Below are 20,857 nucleotides of genomic sequence, written 5' to 3' on the forward strand. Positions count from 1 at the left end.
GTGGACGCTTCTTTCTGCATAAAACCTGGGGTGCATCCTCAAGATATAAAACAGCTCAAGGAGCAGAAGCAGATGGACAGAAGCCCTTGGAGAAGCTGGGGCCTCGGGAGTGAAGCGGGAGCTCTGGATGTCCAAGTTCCCTTCTCGGTTCCTGCCAGAGTGTTGCCCGTGTGCAGGAGCCTTAGCCCCGCAGGTGTGGGGGTTGTGGGCAAATGTCAGGGATGGGGGTGCCTTAAAGATGGAGAAACTGAAGCCCAGCGAGGAGCAGCACCACGACCCTGCCATTCTTGGGGCCCCATTTCCTCCGTCTCAGAGGGGAGCCTGTTAGATACTGTGAGCCCTCGGGCCAGCCACCCTCTGAACACAAGGGACAGCAGGGTGAGGGCACAGGTGAGAGTGTGCACGCACCCTGAGGCCACAGAGAATAAAACATGAGGGTCGGTTTTTGCCCAGGAGACAGGTATGTTCTCGAGGTGGGCGCGGGGAAGAGGTAGAACTCTCAGGTGTCCCTGGGGCTGGGGGATCTCACTACCTCTGTAGCTTGTCTTTGAGCATTAATGCTAAGTCCCAGCACCCCGTCCACAGCACCCCAGCCTCAGGGTAACGAGGCCTGGTACCTAACCCACAAAGTGCTCGCTGGTAGGGAGTGTGCGGGCCAGACACTAAGGCATTCCAGTTCTCCCTGGCCCTGTGCCAGGCCGCTAACTGGATCCACTGCACTCAGGGACACCATGTACTATGGTCCCTGCTCTACAGGTGAGGACAGCAGCCTCAAAGAGCCCAGTCCAACTTCTTCCCATGGACTCGCTGCCCCTTCACAGGTCAACAGTCCCCTGAGACAGCTTAGGGCAGCCTGGGACCAATGCCAAGTTCAGGAGCAGAGGAGACGGCTAGAGAGGTGGAGGGTCTGCCAGCAGAGACAGGGTCCACCTGGGGAGGGCCAGGGCCACGGCTGGGTGGGGTGGCCCAGGACTATCTGAGCCAGGGAGATGGTGGCTGAAGGGTGGAAACCTTTGACTGGCAGCCCATAGGGGTGGGGTAGGGAGTCATGCCAGTCACCCGCACAGTGGCTGATGCTCACCCAGCGCTGTGTACAAAGACCATCTCGGGACTTCTCATGGGCCAGCCATGAGCATCACTTTACAGATGGGGTAACCAAGGTTTAGGAGGCAAATAAACTCTGCTGACCCTGGCACCTGGGGTGAAGAATTCCGGCTGCGTCTTCCTCGGCTAGGCCTTCTGATCAGATCCGAGGCGGTGCCTGCCACCATCACCACCATCAATCTCTTAGGCCCAGCCGCCTCCCTGCCCTGGCCCCGCCAGCCCTCCAGAACAGGTTCACATGCCCCACCCTGGTGCCTGCTGGCTCTGGCTTGAATTTTGCTAAATTTGGGTGACCTCCTAAGGCAGCAGGGGGTGGGGTGGGGTGGGGGTGAGGTTTATCCTGTAAGGAGGGCATCTAGCGTTCCTGCCCCACGGGCCAGCGTCGGGGCTCCTCTCCCTCTGGCCAATGTAGGGAGCCTCCCTAAAGTGCTCCCCTCCCGCCCAGGACCAGGAGCTTCCCCAAAGCAGCACAGTCCAGCAAGCAGGACGCCTGGACCCTTTAAGCGATCCGACTGCTGCTCCGTATTCACCGCAATAGGCGGGCATGGGCAGGACGCACTGCTGCCAGAGTCCCGGCCCTTTAAGCGACCCACACTCCCCGCGTCGCATTCACCCTAATAGGCGGGCATAAAAAAAATGCCGTTGCCTGGAGCCGCAGCCCAGCGAATGGGACCCACAGCGGCGCGCCCTTTAGTTGACTCTGTCTTATTCGCCGCAATAGCTGGTCATGAGAAATCCCGCTGGCTGCCAGGAAAGGGGCGCGGAGATGCGGATGCTCCGCCCCAACACTACGCCTTCCTCTGCTGACTATCCCCAAAGTTCCCTTTAAATGACACCCCCCCCGCCCCCACCCCCACATCGAGCGCCGTATTCACCCCAATAGCACATCAATCCCTCCGCAACGCCGGGCTACTGAGCGCTCCCTCCCCTGGCGGAGGAAGGCCCTTCCCCGCGAGTAAGCAGCTGAGAATGGGCCAGCGAGAGAAGGGACAAAGGCACGGGCGACAGAGCGCCCTCTGTGCTGTCCCCGAGCGCCTGGAGGCCCGTTCCCTCCTTGCTCAGAAGCACAGGGCACTTCCCAAGGGGCCATCCGTGACCAGCAGTCAGGGGCATTATGTCTCCAAGCTGGGGTGGTACTTCTGCTCTGCCAGGTACGGCACGGCTTACTGCAGGTTTGCCATCTCCCCTGGCCTTGGATGAAGGGAAGGCGACCCCAGGTTGGTCACAACGGGCAGCCTGACCAGCTGCCTGCTGAGGTGGGGTATCCTTCAAATCTCCTCCCTATTTTCCACTTAAACTCCCTAAGAATGTACATATTTAGAAGGAATACCGTTCAGTTGTTGAGCCTCCACTTTCCCCTTCATCCTTGTCTTAGTGTCAGCAGGGTCAGAGGGGATCCATGGGCCAGTTAAGTCCATCTACATTCACCAAACACAATATTAGGCATCCTGAGGACGTGAGACACCCTAAGGGCTCCATTCCTAAATCAGAGATGATGGGACTCTGGGAAGAGTCACGCACTCTTGTCCTTCCCATCCTAGAGCGTGGAGGAAATGAGCTGGTCACGTCCCACACCAGCCGATGCTGGTGAAACCAGGACATGGTGGGTGGGACTTGCTAGATGGGGGCAGCCAGTCTCAATCTACTGACCTCCCTGGGATGAGACAGTATGATGGCTTTCCACATGTGCCTCACTTAACTGTAGAGCACCTACTGTGTGCCAGTCTGGGAAGAGAGCCAGGAGCAGACTTGCAGGCAACCGTGCTTGGGGACAGATGCCGCACACCAGCGGCACCCACCATGAACCTGGCTTGGCCCAATCGCTTTTTCCATAGGAAGCCATTCAATTAAACAAACATGATCATTTCAGTATAAATAAAGAGAAAACAAAACACAGAGCTGAGAGCTGCTTTGGAATGGGTAACGGGTCAGGAACAGAGACTCTCTCAGAGAGGCAGCATCCGAGCTGGGACCTGAATTAGATGGAGCCCACCAAATGCAGATCCAAGGAGGGGCCGAAAGCAGAGGCACAGTCAGTGCAAACGCCCTGGAGTAAGAAGCTGGGGCTGAGGCCAGACTCCTGTGAGCAAGGAGGGGAGAGAGAGGGGAGAGGGAGGGCAGAGGGAGGGCAGAGGGAGGGGAGAGGGAGGGGAGAGGGAGGGCAGAGGGAGGGGAGAGGGAGGGGAGAGGGAGGGGAGGGGAGGGGAGAGGAGGACAGGGCAAGGGAGGCGGAGTGGAGGGGCGTCTAGGGCCTGTGGGGTCTGGAAAGGTGTCAGGACTTACTGAGACCCATGGCAAATCTCAAAGGGCTCTAAGTGGGCAAAATACATGAAGTGGTTTATCTTTTTAAACACCATGCTGGCTGCTGGCTGGAGAAGGGCTAGGAAGGCCATGAAAGGAGAGCCTACTAGTTAGCTGATGTGGAGCTCCAGGCAAGAGCTGGTAGGGCCAGGAGGGGGGTGGAGGCCAGCCCTGGAGGGAGCAGCCGGATGTGAGGTGGGCTGGGAGGCCGAGCAAAGCATTTGCTCTCAGCCTGCCTGGGTGGCTCTGAGATTTGCAACAAAGGCCCTCTAGGAATTCTGGATCCCTCTAAGCCAGCCAACAAGGCTCATGTCCCACCCCCTCCCCATCTCCCACCTCAAGCCCTGGTCCTGAGGACACAGCTGGTGCCCACTCCGCGTGTAGATGCTAGCACAAGGCAACCTCACACCCTCGTGGACATGATCCCAGAGGCCCTGGCTCAGAACAACTGTGATGCTAAGAGAACAACGTGGTCCTTAGTCCAAGTCCTTTGTACTCGACCGCCAACCCTACCACTCTGCGGAGCAGCTTCACTATCTGCCTATACGTCTCCACCGGAAAGGTTACCCAGCCGTGGCCAAGACCCAGCCACCAAGGCCCCAAAACCTTTAAAAATCTTGGCCAGCCCAGGAGCCCCATCCTCAGGCTGTCAGTTGCCTCCTCAAGCTGCAGGCTCGGTAAGTCTTCAAGCAAAGCTGGCATCGAGAACAATATTCTTTTCCTTTGTGCCGGTCACAAGCAGCATGAGGACATCCAGGGCAGCATGCCTATCCCTGTCGGGAGGCCAGTGGCCCTCACTTGCACCACCCAACATCTACTCCCCAGCACACTGGTGCACTCCCTGGGCTCCCCTGCCAACCTGCAAGCGGTGGGCACTTCTACCCACCTAGCCCTTGGACTCCGCAAGGGGAGCTGCACCTAACGGCTCCCTCCCCGACAGCTCCCTTCCTATCAAAATGACCGGGATCCTTTTGGCACTGTGCACCCCTGGACCTCGGCCCCTCTACAACCCCCTGTCCCGGAGGTCAGAGCTTCCAGCTCCCCAGGCCTCTCCGGGAGAACCCTGAGCTGGGTCCACAACATTTCTCAGCTGCGGTCACGACTCAGATTCACCTGTCCCTTGAACAATAAATGGGAATGGGGGCGGGATGCACCTTCTGTCATCTTGGGTAAGTTCTCCACCTGCACGCGGTGACTGTGTGTGTGCAAACGTGTGCAGGCTTAACCACAGAATCAGCAGAGAGCACCAGTCCCCAAAACACAGCTGTCAGAGACACACACAGCCCTTCCACCCGCCGGCTTGTCACAGAGTGTTTCTCCCTCCCCCAAGCGTTACATGTCAGATTACTATCAGCGCTCAGAGCGGGGCCAGGATTTCAGGAGAGAAACTGATACCAGGCATTCTCAGCATAGTAAATACAATCCTGGGTGGGGGCGGGGCGGGGGGTCTTGCATTCGTATTCTGTAAAGAGCTGAAAGCAGTTCTTTGAAGAACATGGCCTATTCATGGCCCAGTCTGGACCCAGAAAGGAGCCTCCACTGGGCCTGCAGGATGGCTGCCCGGGGTTCGACATCTGCAGGGCAGCCTCTCTGAGACCAGGCCCAGGACTGCAGGTCAGAGGCTCCTCATCTGGCCCATCTGCTGTGTCACCTTTCCTAAACACAGCCTGGCAAGACAGACACACACCGTGCCTGCCTCCTGGCACCCCAGGCCAGCCCCACACGCGTGCAGGCAGACAATAGGATCTGCAGTTCTGGAGCTTGAGACCTGAAGGGAGCAGCCGGGCACATGATGCCACCCCAGGTTGCCCCAAACATGCCCGATGCCTGCAAAGCCCCCACTCAACCTGGCAGGTTCAAGGAACAGCAAGGCCCTGTGTACCAAGGAGGTGGGATAAAAACGTGCGGAGGAGCCTTACTCTTGGGGGTGGGGAGCAGGGTTTCTGTTCAGTCTGGGATCTGGATCAGCCCTGGTGCAGGCAGACCCAAGAGCATCTACCTAGGATCCCAAAGGCCGGCCCACTTCCCCAGGCTTTGGGAGGCTGTATCAGATGGGGTGGGACCCTTACAGAAGTCTGCCTGTAAAAGGCACCTTGAAGAGACTGGGGCAGACACACAGAGGGGAGCAAGTTGCGAAATGGCAAAAGAGGAAATCCACCCAGCCGCTTCGGCAGGGCAGACCCGCTCAGCCCAAGGATGAGGGAGGGGCAATGGGCTCAGCCCAGGGATGAGGGAGGGGCAGGTAAGCCCACCCTGTGACCCCTCCATACCCCCAGGAGTCACCCCAAACCCTAACTCCAGTTGGCTTCTGATAGGAGGCAGCCCAGCGGTGTGGGTGGGGGTTGGCGGCGGTGCCTGGGAAGCCCAGGACGGGCCTGTTGCCCGGGGGGCTGCAGACTCCAGCCTCCTTCCCGCCCGCCCCACCCTCCCGCACCCCAATCCCCGGGAGGAATCTTCAAGTGCACAAGACCCTCTTGAGGACTCAGGCACCTCAACAATCCCTGAGGCTCCATATCTTCAGGGGGTCAGTGCCCCAGAGATGGGGGCTGTGGGCAAGGGTCCTTCCCTAGCCTGTAATCCAGGCAGCCCCCTGACTCTGCGGACTCAGACACAGCAGTCCTCCCAAGCCCGCAGCTGGGACGCCAGACTCAGATCCCAGACCCCATGCAGACCCATCAAGACCTGGCTCCTTGGAGCCCGCGTCGGCCGAGCTGGGGACACAGACCCCCAGACTGGCCAGGGTCTGTGGTGGTCAGACCCAGCCACCCTCCCTGGCGGTCCTGGCTCCTTTAAGCCCCACCAAGTGGGGAGCCGAGCTGGGCGCGCCGCTTCCCACTCGCGGGCCCCACCCGCCCCAACCCGCCAGGCGCCGACCCGCCCTGGCCCGGGGCTCCCCCAGGCTCCCCCGCTCCCCGGCTCCCCCGCGCGCGACCCGCCCCGGCGTGGCTTCCCGCACTGGCTACTGCCAGGGTCCGCAGGGCTGCGGCGCGAGCTCCTGGATCCCTTCGGCCGGCCCCCCGCGGCCCTCGGTTCGCTCCGGCCCTGCCCGGCGGGGCCCTCCGGATCCTTCCCAGCCCGCCATCCCCCCGCCGTCCCCCGCCGCCCCCCGGGCCGCCGCGCTCCTACCTCCTACCGTGCCGCGAGCTCGGTGCTCCGGGCCGGCCGGGCGCGCGGGGTCTCCGCTGGCGGCGCGGGCCTGGCTGCAGGAAATGCCAGCAGATGGTCCCCCCGCGCGAGGCGGAGCGAGGGCGCGGCGGAGGGAGGAGGCCCAGGGAGCCCGGAGGCGGGAGGAGGAGGCGCGGCGGCCGCAAAACCCGGGCCGAATCGCCGCGCGGAGCGGGCACCCAGGGGGCCCCCCCACCGGCTGCCGCTTCTCCTCACCCCCTAACCCCCCGCGCGCACTCCGGGGCTCGCATTCACCCGGGCGGCCAGAGGTCGGGACACTCCGCTGAAAATGGCCAGGAGGCTTGGCGAGGTGGGCAGTGGTGAGTGGGGTCAGCTTCGTGGGGTTCTCCAACTTAGGGGTGCAGGCCCCCAGCCCACCCTAGCCAGGGTGCGAGGCGCCTCCTCTCCCTTCCTGAACCCAAGAAACTGTCGCCGTTTCTCCCCGTCTCAGGAGCCATCAGAACACAAGAGGAGCCCCAGACATCTGAGCCCATTGTCCCTGCCCCTTATGTGCTAAGAAGGACCCTCAGTCACACTCTGTTTCTAACTGTACGTCTTCTCAGGACTCTTTTGACAAGAACCTACCCTCATGTGCATTTCTTCCTGTGTTTTCTCCTCACCTTCTTCTACCCCCCAGAGACCTTTTTAGACCCCTCAGTTCTCTTGTATATAAAAGACATTCTAATTCCCCTAAACAGCATCCCCATGGGAGCTGAGAAGTCCTCCCCTGTCCCCTGGCTCCCTGCCTGTAGACCCTAAATTGGGTGTGAGCCCAGGGTTGGCTCCAGGGCGTTTGCATCCGTAGTGTCCAAGCCTGAGGTGCACTGCAGGTCCTTCCTATGGTATGTCCCCAAATGACCAGAAAAACTGGGAGCTGGGCTCTGGCATCCCCAGATGTAGGTAGACCCCAAGAGGGCGTGGAGCCTTTTCCACGCAGAACCTTAAAAGGGACAGAACTGACCCTCCGCAGAGAACCCCGGGCTCCTCCCCAGGCAGAACTGCCACTGACAGGTGTGTTTCCACGGTTTCACGCTGCAGGTGCATTCGGGAGGCCATAAGCCTGGCTATCATGGGCATCTGCAAGACCTCCCAGCAGGGCTGCAGAGGGCGAGCAGCCCAGGAAGGCTCCTTCCAGCACCTGAAGGGGGAGCGGCACAGCGTGCAGGTGCTCTGCCCACAAGCCAGACCCCTTCCCGTCTCAGCCCTGGCCTTGCCCACCCCGTTAGACAAGTTGGTGGGTATCCTCCTGGGCATAGCAGCACCAGCTGCTTGTGTGCTGATCACAGGAACCCACGGCTTACGGAGGTGAGTGGGCTGATCAGACTTGCCCTAAGCTTACCCCCAGGGCTAGCATTGCCATTCCATAGTCACCTTGTGAGGCCTTGGGATGCAGAACTGCTCAGTGAAGATGCTCAGGGCCATGGTGGGACCCTGCTCCACGTGGCCTGTGGCAGGCGGCCTCTGCCTCTGCAGGAGAGGGTCTGCGCAGCTGGGATCCACAGACACCTGCTGGGTCTGCTCTTTGAAGACTCTGCCCAAAGCTGAGGTGCTGCTGCCTGGTAACTTGCTGGTTGCTGGAGCCAATCCAAAGGGAATTAGGGAAGAAAACAAAGCCCCTATCCCTAGGGCGGAGGTCTCAGGGGCTGAAGTAGGGAAGGTTGCCAGTTGCTTGATGCTGGCTGTCCGGGGTCTGGGTTTCATGAAATGACACTGCTGAGGGCAGAGGTCAAAAGTCAAAGAGGCACCTGACAGGGTGGGGGAAGGGGCCATAGATGACAGCAGGGTGGGGCTGGGGTGGAGCAGGATGAGGGTTGAGCCTCTCACTGGGTAGTGTCTGACAGCCAGATGGCCACGCGAGAAATGAAGAACACGCCACCTGCCAGGCTCAGCGACAGGTGTCAGTTGTCTGTCCCACTTCCCAGCAGGCTCTGCATTTTTCCAGAAAGCCCCATTTCCAGCCTCTTGCCTGGTTTTGGAGAGGCAGTGAGCTGAAGAGGTTGCCCCCAACAAGAGGTGGGTCCGAATCCTGCTGCTGCCAGAAGGAAGCTCCGTCACCAGGCAGTGGCTTGTTCCTCCTGGGACCCTGCTTCCTCTCCTGTCAGATGGACACGGCATCTGTGCCTGGTGGCCAACACAGGAAATGAAGGCGTGAGAGGTCTCAGAGATGGGCAGAGTCAGGTGCCAATGGCACCAGCTTTAGGGGGGCACGCCCAGTAGGCTCCACCATCCAGGAGCCCTTGAGCAAGTTTGTGCAACTGGCCATGCCTCAGTTTCCTCATCTGTAAATGGCGATGACCAGAGCAGTTTCCGCTGCATGAGCTGCCGTAAGTCCCCAGTGGGCCAAGAGACTTTGCAAGCGCTGGCTGTTGGTGGGCACTGGGGACCATGAGTGGACTATGGGAAGGAACGGCTTGCAGCGCCCAGCTGGTTAGTTTGGAATTTATGGTAATTCAGAAAAATATGTCTGTGATAAGTAAGAATTTAAAAAATGCTTTGCAAGCACAGTGCAATTTAAAATCAGGGCAGTTCCAATCCAAGTCTCCAGAATGGCAGTTCTCTTCTAGGGGCGGTTTTGCCTCCAGTTTCCAGGTGGCATTTGGCACTTCCTGGCGATAGTTCTGGCCGTCGTCATTGGAGGTTGCTACTGGTGTCTAGTGGGTAGAGGCCGAGGATGCTGCTAAACACGTTGTCATGCATGGGACAGCCTCTACCACAAAGAGTGACCCGGCCCCAAATGCTGGTCATGCTGAGGTCAAGAATCCCTGCCCCAGAAGTGAATACATCTCCACCTGCTGGCATCACTCCTTGGTTTCGGGTGGGTGGTCTAAGCCCCCAAGGCCTCCTGCTGATGGAGCCCCTACCCTGTCCCAGTTTCTTTGTATCTCATCTACTCCTCCTGACACTGACTGAGGGGTGAATAAGATGGCTGTGGGCACCTTTCTCGTGTCAGACCCTTTTCTGAGGGCTTTAGACACTTGGTGCATTTAATCTGCCTCACAACCTTATGAGCTGGTTCTGTCGTGATTGGCTCCATTTTACAGATGGGGAAGCTGAGGCACAGCAGGCGAGGCAGTCATCAACCTTTCTGGCTCCAGAACTGTGTTCTGATCCGCTGTGCTCTGCTACCTGGTTCATGATGAAGACCCACCGGCGCAGAGGAAACCCCCCTGCAAAAGCCCCTGCCCCTTCTGCTGCATCTGGCTGCCTCCCTGGGAAGGGCTGGGGTGGCCAGGACATGTGGGAACAGGGCTGGGCCCAATCCAGAGAAGGTGCCACCAACCGGGGAAGCCTTGCTCAGGGCTTCAGCCACTACAGGAGCCAGCGGGGCTGGGTGTGGCCCCCTAGGGAGAGACCTTAAGCAGGTGTGGGCCAGCAAACTGTCATCGGTTAACTCCTTCAGTCCTTTTCAGCCTTTTTTTTTTTTTTTTTTTGAGACGGAGTGTCACTCTGTCGCTCAGGCTGGAGTACAGTGGCGCAATCTTGGCTCACTGCAACCTCCGCCTTCTGAGTTCAAGCGAGTCTCCTGCCTCAGCCTCCTGAGTAGCTGAGATTACAGGTGCCTGCCACCATACCCGGCTAATTTTTGTATTTTTTGTAGAGATGGGGTTTCACCATCTTGGCCAGGCTGGTCTTGAACTCCTGACCTTGTGATCGACCCGCCTCGGCCTCCCAAAGTGCTGGGATTACAGGCATGAGCCACCGCGCCCGTCCGTTTTCAGTCTTCTGAGGCAGCAATAACCACTTCTCTCCATTAGACAGATGACGAAACCGAGGCCCCAGTAGTAAGGGGTGCACCTGGACTCTGGTGGGTCTCCGACTCCTAGTGGGACACCTGCCCGGTTTCCCTGGGCTGCAGTGGGGAGACCCAGGGGTGAGCCTGGGCTCTGCTGCCCTCCCTGCTGCCCTGAGGGCACATCCACCGCCAGGGGTGGTCTCTTGTGGGAGCTCCTTCTGTTTCCTTCCCTGTGCAGGGGGAGGAGATTACATCTCCCATAGGCGGTAGGGCGTCAGTGAAACTCAAAGCGTCCAGATAGTCCCCATGGCACAAAGCTAATCATAAAAAACATCGCAGCATGTATGGGCCGTTTGCCGTGTGCCTGGCACTACGTCCTCAACTTCACGTGACCGGATTGCATCCCCCTGCACTGCCGGCAAGCCTGTGGTTATCAGTATCCCCAGCTTACAGATGCCGAAGTGGAAAGTCAAGGAGGTGAAGCCACCAGCTCCAGGCTGGCCACTGGGTAGCGTCCCAGGCAGGACTGGAAGCCAAGCTAGCATTCAGGTTACAGGAGGCAGGCTCTCCTCACTGTTCCCTCCTTCAGGGCTGGACACGGCTGCCACTTTGGGCCACCAGCCATGGGAGGGAGCCAAGTCCTTTCCTCTCCTGGATCCCACAGGGGTGCAGGGGCTGGGGGCCTGAGGAGGAGCAGGGACGTACTGGGTCCCCACATGCGTTCCTCCTCCTCTTCCTAGGGAGACTGTGGTGGCGTCTCCTGGGCTGAGTCACAAAGCTAGGTGTGGGGAGTGGGGCACAGCAGTGGCTGTTTTCTGTTCTTTTGGTTTTTTCCTGGGGCAGCCTGCAGGACTTCCTTCCCAGCTCTGGGCCGCACTGCCCACAATGTGTCCTGAGCATGCCTGCTGCCTGAAGGCTCGCTCCAGCTCTCTGGCTCTGTCCACCTGTCTGTCTCTGACTCTCTTACTCTGTGTCTCTGTCTGTCTCCCTCTCTCTGATGCACACGCGTGCGTGCACACACACACACACATGCACACCCACACACACCCCTGTCTTCCAGAAAGCCACATCTAAACTTGTGATTCAGGCATTGTAATATGACCGTAATAAAAATGGAGTTTCCCACCTCTCTTGGTGACAGTATTTGGACTCCCGCCTGAAAGGACAAGAAGGTGCTATTTATAGGGTCAAAACCTCCGCAGGACTTGGCGGGAGGCTGAGGTGGCTCCAGGGGGCTGTGGGTGCTGCTGAACGGCATTGGATATGTGGGATAAGCTCGTGCTCAGACGTCCCCACGAGTGTGGAGCCAGTTCTCAGAGGTGACTCCCAGGGTGGCGGGCTCTGCCTGAGGCCCTGTTATGTGCAGCCAGCCCTATGTCATCCTTCACCACACCTGGCCAGGAGGAGGAGCAGGGCCTCATGGGCACTGCAGTGAGGTTGGTGACACACCCCAGAAATCTCACGGGGTAAAGAAAGAAATGCCCAGAGGTCCCCAAAGCTGGCCGGTGCCCAGGCTGAGTGGAGGCAGCTGCTCCGGGGAAGCTGCTGGTTGGGGGTGCTGCCTTGGGCTCCAGCCGGGCCTCTTCTCAGGGGTCAGGGGCATGCCCAGCTCAGAATCTGGGTTTAGGAGCCCCTTGCCTGTCACCCTTGGCCATGGGCTGCATCTGCCACAGTTGTGGGCGTCCGCCTGCCCCACGGTGGTGCTGGAGGCAGGGAGGGAGGCTGGGAGGGGGCAGTTCATGGGGGACCCAGGCTCCTGCTTGGGGCTCCGGGGGGAAGCTTCTGTCCCCGCTCTGAGGAGGGAGGCAGTGATCCTCCCCGCCCAAGGAGCAGGCACAGCATGTTGGGCAGCTGTGGGTGGGGAGAGAGCCCTGGGCAAGGCCGCAGGGACCTGGGGGTGGGGTCTCCTCGGTGCTGGTACCCGAGGGAGCAGATCAAGGGGCACCTGGAACAGACACATCTCAAAGGGAGGCACATCGTGTCCGAGTTCTCACCCAGGAAGCCCGGTGTGTCCACTTGGGAGGTTGCAGACCCCGCAGGTGGAGGGGCAGCCTCCCGGAGGCTGCTCACTGAGGCGATGCTCCCTGGCAGTGACTCCTGAGATCAGAGCTGGGTCCTGAACCTCGACGTTGGCTCGGGGCTGAGGACCTGCTGCAGGAAAGCAGGGCCCTCCTGGGACACAGACGAGGAGGAGAGGGCTGAAGCAAAGCTGAGGCCTGCCCTCTGCATCCTGGGTGCGTGTGCCCCTCAGGAAGAACTAACAGCACCTGCCGTAAGCCAGAAGTACACAGAGTCACCTCATCCAGATCTAGCTCCAAGTTAATGAGACCTTGACCCTTCCTAGTAAGTCACTGACAGCCCATGAGGACGACGCCATCCCTGACTTCAGAATGCTGGTGCTCGAAAACACGCAGTGACCCTGGAGGATGTGAGGATCACATGAAACCCCGCTGTTTCTCTTCAACCAACAGACCAACTGTAAACAGGTGTGCTCGTTTCCCGGAACCGCCAGAACAAAAAGCTACCACACACCGGGGGGGCTTGAAACAACAGGAATTGGTTCCCCCACAGTTCTGGGGGCTGGAAGCCTGAAATCAAGGTCTCAGCAGCTGGGTTCCTTCTGGAGGCTCCGGGGGAGGGTCCTTCCCTGCTTCTCCCCAGTTTCTGGTGGCCAGCAATCCTTGGCACTCCTTGGCTTGGAGATGAGTCCCTCCAATCTCTGCCTCCATCCTCAGCCATGGCGTTCTTCCCTTTCCGTGTCTGTGTCTCAAATCTCCGTCTCCTTTATCTTATCAGGCCACCACTCATAGGATTTAGGGCCCACTAGGGTAATCCAGGATAATTTCATCTGAAAATCTTGCATTTGATTACATCTGCAAAGACCCTATTTCCAAATAGTGTACATTCACAGATACTGGGGGTTTGGACTTGCCCAAGGTACCCTTGGCAGTGTTGTGTTGATTTTCCCGTTGAATGCCATTGGTTTTGGTGAGCCGGTTGAACTTCTTTCCTGTCCTAAATGCTTGTGTTCTGGGTCTCTGTTGAGTGCACAGCCTCGGGGCCTGGAAGCCTTGATGGAGCAGATCCTGGCTCTGTGCCTCAAGCTGGAGGCCGTTCCTGGCCCCTACTAATGGAGAGGGTTGAATGGGGCGGTCAGCACCTCCCAGGAGCGGTGGAGGGTCTACGCTTTTCTAGAAGCTGCCCTTTCGGCTTGGTGATTTCCAGCCAGGAACAACTGGATACCCCGAGGGGCAGGATTTTGGCAAATGCACATTGGGGTGGAAGGCTGGCTTCCCTCCAGGGATCGTCAAACTGCCCTTGGGAGGATCATGGGAAATCTGGCATGTCTGTCTTCCACCTGTTGGGGAGGGCCTGGGGCTGCTTCCTGGTGACACACAGTGAGTGGGTGTGGAAAGGAAACGACTGTCCCAAGGCAGGATCTGACCGAGGGAATCTGTAGGCTTAGTGGCCAGCCTGTGATGCCCAGGAGAGATGCCGCCTTTTCCTCTCGGGATACAGAAACCCAAGACCACAGAATCACATGGCCAGGTCTGTGGGGTGGGAGGGGAGTCCCAGATGCTGCAGACGCTGCTTGTACTCACAGGGCCACCACTGAGAAGTCACTTTCTTATGGAACTGGGGTTGGTTGGCAGGTGTAACTTGCGCACTGAGAGGCAGATGGAAAGGCCCTAAAGATGACCAAGATCTGGAGGGAGGGTCACCCAGGACTCAGGACAAGCCAGTATTGGGGCATGCATAACCTGGGGCTCTCCTGTCACCCCTGCAGGAACAATGAGACAGCCCACAGCTGGAGATGGCTACTCATTATTATTATTTTTTTTGAGACAGAGTCTCTCTCTGTCGCCCAGGCTGGGGTGCAGTGGCGTGATCTCGGCTCACTGCAACCTCCGCCTCCCAGGTTCAAGCGATTCTCCTGCCTCAGCCTCCTGAGTATCTGGGACTACAGGTGCCCACCACCACACCCGGCTAATTTTTGTATTTTTAGTAGAGACAGGGTTTCACCATGTTGGCCAGGCTGGTCTCAAACTCCTGACCTCAGGTGATCTGCCCACCTCGGCCTCCCAAAGTGCTGGGATTACAGGAATGAGCCACCATGCCCGGCTGATGGCTACTCATTTAAGAGGAGCTAGAGCAGTGATTCTGAGTGTGTGCCTGGAGTCTCCCAAGTGGACATACTCAGCCTCTGGGGGTCCTTGAGACCCTTTCAGGAGTCCAAGAGGTCAAAGTTATTTTCATTGTAATACTAGGATGCTATTTGCCCTTTCCACCCTTATTCTCTTACAACTTACAGTGGAGTTTTCTGGAGGCTGCCTATGTGTGATATTGCAATGGAGAGAATACAGAAGCAGATGCAAGGACTCAGCTAGCATCTGTTAAGCCAGGCATTAAGGAGACTCACAAAAATGTACCACAATGCCACTCTTTTCACAAAATATTTTTGTTTTGTAGAATACGGTTAGTTCTCATAAATAATGTGTTATTTACATTAACAATGTAATGGGTTTATAATAGTTACTTTTTAAATGAGTAATTAAACGCAGATTTTAAAACATTTAGTGAATACTGATAGACATAACCTACAGAAACAAATGTTCTTTGTGGTTCTCAGTAATTTTTTAAGACTACAAAGGACCCTAAGACCAAAAGGCTTGCAAACCATGGATGCAGAGGATGCTGGAAGGCAGACTAAGGATTCCAGCATGGTGTGCCAAAGAGGGGTTGGGCTTTGGGGTCAGAGTTGGGTGTGAATCTAGTCTTTGCCATCCTCACCTATTCCTCTACTGCCATTGTCACCTCAACCACCACCATCATTATCACCACCACCATCATCATTACCATCATCAACCATCATAGCTTTCAACATCATAATCACCATCACCACCACCACCACCACCATCATCACCACCATCATCAACCATCATTGCTTTCATCACCATCACCATCATGATCACCATCACACCTTCATCATCATCACCATCATCACCATCACCATCATAATCACCATCACCATCATCATCGTCATCAACCATCATTGCTTTCATCATCATCATAATCACCATCACCATCATCATCGTCATCAACCATCATTGCTTTCGTCATCATCATAATCACCATCACCATCATCATCGTCATCAACCATCATTGCTTTCATCATCATCATAATCACCATCACCACCACCACCATCATCATCATCACTATCCTCACCATCACTATCATCATCACCACCATCACCATCATCACCATCGTCAACCATCATTGCTTTCATCGCCATCACCATCATAATCACCATCACCATCATCATCGTCATCAACCATCATTTTCATCACCATCATAAGCACCATCACCACCTTCATCATCATATCACTATCACCATCATCACCATCATCACCACCACCATCATCATCAACCATCATTGTTTTTATCACCATCACCATCATTATCACCATCATCGTCATCATCACTATCATCACCATCATCATCATAATCATCTCTATCATCACCATCATCACGTCCTTCATCAGCATTACCATCACCATCACCAGCATTACCACAATGCCACCACCATTTCCATCATTTCCACTACGATTGTCATGACTATTCTCACGATTACTGCCTCCCTTTGGCTGAGCATGGGCTGTGTGCCAGACACTGTGTCAGGTCTTTATAAGTCATTTTCTCTAATCACCATAGAACTCTGCCAGGCAGGTAGTATTGTCCATTTTTACAGGTGAGGAGACTGAAGCTTATAAAAGTGAAATTGCTTGGTGGAGCAGGCTCTGAATACCAATCTGTTTGTCTCTGTTCTCTTTAATCCTGCGATGTTACTCAAGCTTGGTTTGTCTCTATTTGTTACTTGCTAGTTGGGAATATTGCTAATGCTAATAGTTTGCTATTACTGAATATCTACTAAGGACCAGGCACTGACTTTGTGCATGTCAGCATTATCCTAATCCTCTTGATCATGTAAAACAGGCATTAAAATTACACCCATCTGGGGGTGGGAGAGTCCCATGTGAAAAGCATCATCCCCCAGGCCTGGCACACTGTGGCACTGGGTGAATGCTCACCCCTGTTGTCACAGTGGCCCCAGCTGTAAGACTTGCATGGGGGAGGTGGCCAGGCCTGTGGAAGACAGCAGAGGGGGGGTGTGGCAGGGTGGAGTGCAGGCTAGTGACAGTGAGGCCTCCTCCCACCTCTCAGCTCTGCTCTGTTCCTTGGGCTGGGGATGCTTGCAGCAGGCCCATGATGCTCCCTCTCCCTAATCACATATTTTTGGAGTAACTGTTGGGTGCTAGATAGTGTCTAGGCATGGGAACATGGCTGTGAAGGGGACAAACAGTAGTCCTGCCTGCATGTTGCTCACAAACTTTTATGAGAAAGACAGAAAATGAGTGCATGAACACAGCCCCAGTGATGTTATGAAGGAAAGCGAATCCAGGGCAGGAGGTAGGAGGAGGCATGGAGTGTTGAGTAGGCTTGGAGAGGGGGCCAGGGAGGACTTTTTCTGGGGAGAGGACATTTGGGCAGAAACCCTCATGAAGCAAGGGAGTGGGTGAGCCACAGCACTTCAGGGTTCAGTGTGTCCCAGGCAGAAGAAACAGCAGGCACCCAGGCACCAGGAAGCTATGAGCTTGGTGTGTTCACATAATGAATGGCCAGAGGCCAGTGTGGCCAGGGGGAGGGAGGGACAGGAAGTAGGTCAGGGAGGTTGCAGGGGCCATCACACCTGGCTTCCTGCCCCATGTGGAGTTTGATTTTATTTTGATTGTGATGGAAGCCATTTAGGGGGTTCTGAGGAGGGAGTGTGAAGGTCTTTATTTTTGCTGTACAGGCAGAATGGAGACAGGAAGTCTTGTAAACAGAGTCAGTGTTGTTTAGAGTTGTTTTGGGGTGCCTGAATGGGAGGTCAGGAGAAGTGGACATATTCAGGTACATTTTGAAGTCACCAAAGCTGACCCAAGCTTGTGACCTTAGGGATGGAGAAAGAAGGTTTCCTTCCAGTCAAAGGCAGTGAAGGCAGCAGGGCCTGGGAGAGCAGTTAGGGTTCTGGCTGGCTCTGCCGCTAGCTAGATGGTTTCAATCTCTTGATGCCTCAGTTTCCCACTTGTGCCTAGATAGTAAAATGCCTCCCAGCTCTAAAGGGAGTACTGAGACTCCAGTGAGGTAATAGATGGGAATCACACTTTCTATTTTGAAAAACGTCTTCTTTTGCAATGTGGTCAGATACAAGCTCCTTGAGGTCAGAATCTACATTCTTCTCCCCAGTGGGTCTCCCTTGTGCCTTGTTCAGGGTAGGTGCTGCAAAAGTGAATGTGGAGCTATAGACCATGAACCACAGATGCAAAAATCTTCAATGAACTATTTGCAAATCAAATCCAGCAATATATTAAAAGGATAATATATCATGAACAAGTGGGATTTATCACAGGAATGCAAGGCTGGTTCAACATTTGGAAATCAGGCAATGTATTTACCATAGCAACAGACCAAAAAAGAAAAACCATATAATCATCTTGATAGTCGCAGGAAAAACGTCTGACAAAGTTTAATCCATCCAAAATTTATCCATCCATGGTAACAGCTATTGGAAAATTAGTATTAGACAAGAACTTCCCCATCCTAATAAAAGGCATCTATGGAAAACCTACAGCTAACATCATACTTAGTCATGAAACATGAAATCCTTTCCCCCTTAAACTGGAAACAAAGCGAGATGTCCACTCTGACCATTTCTACTCAACAGAATACTGGACGTCCTAGAAAGGTCAATAGGGCAAGAAATGGACATAAAAGATATACAGATTGGGAAGGAAGACATAAAATGGTCTTTGTTTGCAAACAACATAATTATCTATGTAAAACATCCTAAAGAACAAGTGAAAAAGCTACTAGAACTAGAGAGTGAGTTGAAAAAGGTCTTAGGATACAAGGTCAATGTACAAAGATCAATTGGAAGCCAATTTCTATGTACTAGCATGGAGCTATAGAGCTATATAACATTCATGAGTTGGCACGCCCAATATTTTTAAGATGTTCATTTGCCCCTTGCACTGATTAATAGGTTCAATGCCATCCCGATCAAAATTCCAGCAGGAATTTTTGGGTAGAAACTGACAAGTTTATTCTAAAATGTATATGGAAAGACAAGTAACTAGAATAGACAGAATAATTTTGAAAAAATAGTTGGAAGATTTATATACTAATTGATTTCAATACTTACCATAGAATGACAGTAATCAAGACAGTGCAGTATTGGTATTGGCAAAAGAACCCACACATAGATTAATGGATTGGAGCAGAGAGTCCAAAAATGTATGGTCCGTGGAATTTTTACAAAGATACAAAAGGCAGTGGAAAAAGGATAGTCTTTTGAACAAATTTTAACAATTGGTGACCTTATGCAAACAAACAAGTAAACAAATAAACCTTGACCTATACCTTGTGCCCTAAAAATTATCTCAAAATGGATCATAGACCTAAATGTAAAACCTAAAACTAAAACTTCTAGAAAAATACATAGGAGAAAATCTTTGTGACCTTGGATTAGGGAATGGACTCTTAGAACACCACAAGTCATATAACACCATAATCCATACCAGAATAAAATGATAAATTAGACTTCATGAAAATTAAAACTTCTCTTCTTTGAAAGACACTGTTAGGAGAATGAAAAGACAAGGCACACACTGGGAGAAAAATCTTTGCAAAATGTGTATCTGATATCCAGGATACAGGGAGGACTCTCAAAACTCAATAAGAAATTTAAAAATGGGCCAGAGATTTGAACAATCACTTCTCCAAAGAAGATATTCATGTGGCAAATGAGCACACAAAATGACACTTGACACCATTAGTCATTGGAAAATTGCAGCTGAAACCACAATGAGAGACCACTATGCACCTACTAGAATGGCTGGAGTTAATAAGTGCCATGTATTGGTGAGGATGTGGAGCCTCAAAGACTGCTGGTGAGAATTCAAGATGGTACAGCCACTGTGGGAGACAGTCTGGCAGTTTTTGGTAAAGGAGAGCACACACTGACCATGGACCTAGCCATTCTGCTCCTGGGCATTTTAAGTTAAATGAAAATGTGTATCCATAAAAAATGCATGTAAATGTTTATGGTGGCTTAATTCATAAGTGCCCAAGACTGAAACAAGCCAAACACCTTTCAATGTGAGTGGATAAACAAAATGTGGTACATCCATTCAATGAAAAACTATTTAGCAGTCAGAGGAACCAACTACCCGTAACAGCATGGATGAATCTCAAACACATCCTGCTAAATGAAAGAAGCCAGAAAAATATCTGCATACTGTAGGTCTCATAAGACATTCTAGAAGAGGCAAAAATGTAGGGATAGAAAACAGATCAGTTTTACCAGGAGCTGGAGGTAGTAGGGAGAGGAGGATTGACCACAAAGAAACACCCAGACAGTCTTTGGAGTGTTGGAAATGTTCTGCCTCTTGATTGTGGTGGTGGTTACACAACTGGATGCATTTGTTAAAACTCACAGAGCTACACATGAAGGAGAGTGAATTTTACAGAATATAATTGGGTTTGGGCCACTACCCCTAAAGGCACAATCCCAAACACTGTAACTCTGAATGTTGGAATCCTGAAAGACCAAAATTCCCAAAATACCCCGTCTCTACTAAAAATACAAAAAAAAAAAAATTAGCTGGGCATGGTGATGGGTGCTTGTAGTCCCAGCTACTCGGGAGGCTGAGGCAGGAGAATGGCGTGAACCCAGAAGGTGGAGCTTGCAGTGAGCCGAGATCATGCCACTGCACTCCAGCCTGGGCGACAGAGCGAGACTCCGTCTCAAAAAAAAAAAAAAAAAAAATTCCCAAAATATAATTCAGGAAAAAGTAATTAAAAAAATATTTTAAATACATTTGTTTACATTTGTTTAGTTGGTGTTTGTTTTTTGCGATGGAGTCTTACTATGTCACCCAGGCTGGAGTGCAGTGGCACAATCTCAGCTCACCACAACCTCTGCCTCCTGGGTTCAAGTGATTCTTATGCCTCAGCCTCCTGAATAGCTGAGATTACAGGTGTGAACCACCACACCTGGCTAATTTTTGTGTTTTTAGTAGTGATGGGGTTTCATCATGTTGGCCAGGCTGGTCTTGAACTCCTGACCTCAAGTGATCCACCCACCCAAAGTGCTGGGATTACAGGTGTGAGCCACCACTTCCGGCCTATATTTACATTTTAAAAGGGAATTTATTTGAGAAACATGAAAACATGACAGAACTTTCATAGGCCACTTTGCACAATAAAATAGGGTATAGTAACATGCGTATTTTTGCAAATATAAACCCTCAGATGTACTAATAACAACAGTTTAAGCAGACAAACCATATTCATAAAGAAATATGTCAAAGGCCGGAGACCATCCTGGCCAACATGGTGAAACCCCGTCTCTACTAAAAATAGAACAAAAATTAGCCGGGTATGGTGGCATGCACCAGTAGTCCCAGCTACTTGGTAGGCTGAGGTGGGAGAATCACTTGGGCCAGAAAGGC

The 20,857-nt window shown here is 53.8% G+C and overlaps 1 protein-coding gene across 2 annotated transcripts in view; it reads right to left on the reverse strand.

Moving 5' to 3' along the window:
* Positions 1–6,690, reverse strand: part of OSBPL5 (oxysterol binding protein like 5) — a 74,097-nt gene extending 67,407 nt beyond the window's left edge. Inside the window, exon 1 of one of the 2 annotated variants that reach the window (XM_054439515.2) lies at positions 6,532–6,690. The gene's annotated coding sequence lies outside the window, so the exon portion shown is untranslated. The remainder of the gene's footprint in view (positions 1–6,531) is intronic. The other variant, XM_054439516.2, reaches the window with a different exon arrangement.
* Positions 6,691–20,857: the final 14,167 nt, after the last annotated feature.

Source organism: Pongo pygmaeus, chromosome 9, assembly GCF_028885625.2.
Source record: "Pongo pygmaeus isolate AG05252 chromosome 9, NHGRI_mPonPyg2-v2.0_pri, whole genome shotgun sequence".
NCBI classification, from domain to species: Eukaryota; Metazoa; Chordata; class Mammalia; order Primates; family Hominidae; genus Pongo; species Pongo pygmaeus.